Raw genomic sequence first — 4,707 nt, 5'->3', positions numbered from 1 at the left:
TTAGTCCAGAGAGTAAGCTGCGGAAAGGAATAAAAAGTCAGCAGTTTCTCTGAGTAGGCTTGTTAGTTCTTATTCTATCTATAATCATTAACTTTAAGGGTCTGGGCAGCCTTGAGAAACCCAGAGCCTGAGCCTCGTGTGGGGGCAGCCTCCTATCTGTGGTCACGCACACAGATATGTTGGGGGAGGTTAGATCCCTCTAGTTTCTCTGTGGAGCAGGTACGGTGGCTTTAGTTATCCTCTGAAGAATCAGTGGAAAAGAGAAATTTTCCTCTTATCTCCAGCCATAGGCATTTCTCTCTGTAGTTAGAGTACAAGCCCTCCTTCCCATATCTCAGACCTTGAGCGATTATACAAATCCCTACAATAGGTATTTGTTTTGACTGTTGGGTGGGCAGGGGTCAGCCTAGTTAATGTTCCTTCCCAGGACTTTCACGTAGATTCTACTATGGCCATTCTTTTCCTTGGGGTGTTTACAGATCCTACAGGGGTTTTTGCAAGCTGTATACATTACAGTCCAGGTTTCCAGTAAAAGCAGAAACTACCTAGACAAGTAATTTAACTGCTAGTTTAAAAGTAAGCTAGTTATTCTGCCTTGCTTTATTTCTCTGCTTTTTCCCCCTTTCTGGGGGTGTTTTCCCTTGTCAAGAATGGGATATTTTGACCCCATTCTCCCTGCAGGTAGGTTGTATGTTTCTAAATTTCTCCCTCTCCCAGCTTATTTAGTTTATTGGCATATAATTGTTCATAATAGCATCTTATGCCTTGTGATCTTTTTTATTTCTGAGATATCCTTTGTAATATTGCTTTGCTAGCTTCTGATTTTATTAGTTTGTGTCTTCTCTCCTTTTTTCACTATGAGTTTGTTGACTTTTAATTTTTTTCAACTTAATCTTAATTTTGTCGATTTTTTATTAATTTTTCTTAATTATACATGTGTATATTAGGTTTCCACTTTTGCCTTTACAGAATTAAAAAGGCTTATTGTCATTAAATTTAATGACAATAACAATATTGAACATAAGGACTGAGAACAAAAGAATGAATGAAGATAAATACATTCACAAAAGAAATCAGACAATTGCTGCAACAAAATATTAAGCAATAATAATAGTAATAATGCAAAGAAAGTAACATTCACATTGTCAGATAGAAGTATGTCTATTATAGAATACTTTGATCAGTTAACTTCATCTTATTTTGTTTTTTCCAAAGTCTCAAAAAAATTGACGACTAATATTTATGGATGAAAGTAATAGATAATTACAAAAAAAACCAGATCATGCCAAATTTTATAGACGGTAGAAAAAGAAATACTTCAAAATCATTCTACTTAATCTGAATGCACCTGATATTAAAATTGGAGAAAATATATTATTATAAAGGGTATTATTATAATAATCCCCTTTAAATAGAATTAAAATATATTATTATACATGTTTGTAATATGTTTGTAATTTTGTTGATTTTTCCCCTATTTTTCTATTCTCTTTGTGCTCTAATCTTTATTTCTTTCCTTCAGCTAAATTTGAGTTTAATTTGTCCCTCTATCTCTAGTTTTTTGAGGTGTCAATTCAATTACTTACTTGAGGACTGTATTCTTTTGTAATCTAGGCATTTATCACATTAAAAATCCTACTCAGTATTGCTTTTACGGTATTTTATAAGGTTTGGTACTTTTTTTTTCATTTTCATTTAAGATATTTTTTAAATTCCCTTTTGATTTCTTCCTTAAACTAGGGATTGATTAAAAGCATGTTATTAATGCCCATTTATTTGTGAATTTTCCCATTTTTTTTGTTGATATTGGTTTTTAGTTTCATCCATTTTAGTCAGAAAAGATACTTGGTATGATTTGAATGTTGTTAAATTTAATAAGAGCTGTTTTGTGACATGTGTTCTATCCTTGAAAAAGTTTCATGTGTACTTGAGAAGAATGTACATTCTTCCATAGTTGCTTGAAAAATTCTGCATGTATCTGTTAAGTCCATTTGGTCTGGCAGGGGTGTCCAACATTTTGCCTTCCGTGCACTGCATTAGAAAAAGAAAAGCTGTATTGGGGCACCCATTAAATACACAAACCCTAAAAAAAGACTTATGAGAAAAAAAAAGTTAAGGTTTGTGCATCATTTTCATTTTTCTACCACCACAGATAAGCAGAAAAGTCCTTACATAATCTACAAAAAGTCAACAGGCCACGTGTTGGACACCCCTGTATAGTGTTCAAATATGCTGTTTTTTAATTAATTTTCTGAAAGTAAGCATTTGAAGTCTCCGGTTACAGTATTACTATCAATTTTTTCTTTTAGATCTGTCAATATTTGCTTCACATATTAATATTTAGGTGTTCTGATGTTGGCTTCATGTATATAATTGTTACATTTTTCTTTTGAATCAAACTTTTTATTGTTATATAAAATCTCCTTTTCCTCTACAAAGAGTTTTGACTTAAAATCTATTTTGTCTGATGTGAGCATTGATATTTCTGTTTTCATTCTGTTACCTTTTGCAAGAAATATCTTTCTTTTATATCTTCACTTTCAGTCTGTGTATGTCCTTGAATCTACAGGGAGTTTCTCTCACACAACATGTGGGTGAGTCTTGCATTTTCATGCATTTAGCTATTCCATATATTTATATTGGTGATTTTACTCCACTTACATTTAAAGCAATTATTGAAAAGGAAGGATTTACTATTACCGTTGCGTTAGCTGTGTTATGTTTTTCTTTTCACTCTTTTCTGTCTCTTTTCTCGCTGCCTATCTTCTGTTGTCTTTTATTATTTATTTGTATTGTCAGGCTTTGATTCTTTTCTTTTTATTTTCCCTTTTAAAATATAATTTCTATAAGTATTTTGTTATAGACTTCCAAGGGGACATCATAAAAGCTTATACATCTGTTTCTTTTAAGCTTACTTTCTTTGTTTGCAAGACTCAGTGCTCTTAGCTTTATTTATGCAGTTTACAACTATTTGTATTATGTATCTATTAATATATTTTAGTTATAGTTGTTTTCAATATCTTTATCTTACAAGGTTTACAGGAGAATTATAGTCTATTTAGCCATCATGTTATAGTAACATAATATTCTTTTTTGGCCTATACATTAATTTTGTCCATTAATTTATACCTCCTTATGCTCTTGAGTTACTATTTGCATCCTTTGATTTTTACTTGAATAATTCCCTTTAGCATTTCTTATAAGGCAGTTCTAGTTCTTATAAACTCTCTCAGCTTTTGTTTTCTTCAGAACTTTTTTTATCCATTTTTTAATTTTTTTATCCATTTTGTATCCATTTTTTAATATTATACCAAGATTTTCTTGGTATAATATTCTTAGTTGGCAGTTTTTTATTCTTTCAGCACTTTGAATACATCATTCCACTTTCTTTACTCCTACAAGGTTTCTGCTGATATTCTTATAGGAATTTCATTATATGTAACAAGTTGGTTTTCTTTTGCTACTTTCAAAATTCTCTGTTTTTAACTTTTGACAATTTGATTATAATATGTATTTGTGTAGATCCCTTTGAATTTTATTTGGTATGCTTTGGGCTTCCTAAATCTGGATTTCTAGTTTCTTCTCCATGTTTAAGAAGTTTTTGGCAATGTTTTTTTGAAAGCTATCTATTCTTTTCTCTATTGTCCTTCTGGTACTCCAATAATGCATGCATGCATTGTTCTGTTTCATAGCATCCTGTGAATTCCTTAAGAAAAAGACCCACTCTTCCTCTCTTTATTTTTTGTTTAAATTTATTTATGCTCTTCCAATTGAGTCATTTCAAATGACCTGTCTTCAAGTTTGCTGATCTTTAATTTTACTTCAGTTAGTTGTTGTTGAATTCTTTTATTGATTTTTTTTGGGGGGGTTCATTCATTATATTCTTCAGTTCTATCATTTCTGTTTTGTAAATTTTTTTTTAAGACAATCTCACTCTGCCACTGTTGGTGACCTGGTACTGTGGTGTCATAGCTCACAGCAACCTCAAACTCTTGGGCTTGAGCAATGCTCTTTCTTAGCCTTCCCAGTAGCTAAAACAACAGCCACCGTGCCTGGAGAGTTTTTTCAGTTTTTTAGTAGAAATGGGTCTTGCTCTCCTTTAGGCTGGTCTGGAACTCCTAAGATCAAATAATCCACTGCCTTGGCCTCCCAGCATGCTAGGATTACAAGCATGAGCCACTGCACCTGGTCTGTTTTTTTACCATTTAATACTGTCTATCTTTTTGTGTGCATGTGTGGAAATTATCACTTTGTTCAAGTATTACATGCCTAATGTTCATGATCATCTTTATTACCATTCTTTTGAATTTTCTGTCAGGTTAATCAGATATTCCTGTTTCATGAAGCTTGATTTATGGAAGTTTATCTTGTTTTGTCTTTTTTTGGAAAATACGTTTTGTTTCTCCATTTCCCTTAAATCTTTGTATTGGTTTCTGCTAAATAGAAAAGACAACCACCTCTCCTAGTCTTTAGTCTTACTGGTTCCAAAGTCATTAAGGGTATAATCTTAACCATAGTAGTGATGCACTTGGCTTTAGATGTGTGTTCTAGTACTTTATATCCACAGGGAGAAGCTGAGAGCAGGAGTGTGTCTCTCACTCTGCATTAACATGGGCAGAGGCTTTGTGGCAAATGCCCATACTCTCATGAGGGGATAGACACTGGATGTGTGCCTGTTGAAAAACCAACTCTTTGGTCTCTATGAAA

This window comes from Otolemur garnettii, unplaced genomic scaffold (assembly GCF_000181295.1).
Source record: "Otolemur garnettii isolate 467f Iridium unplaced genomic scaffold, OtoGar3 scaffold00131, whole genome shotgun sequence".
Taxonomy (NCBI): domain Eukaryota; kingdom Metazoa; phylum Chordata; class Mammalia; order Primates; family Galagidae; genus Otolemur; species Otolemur garnettii.
Note: the sequence above shows the minus strand (reverse complement) of the source record.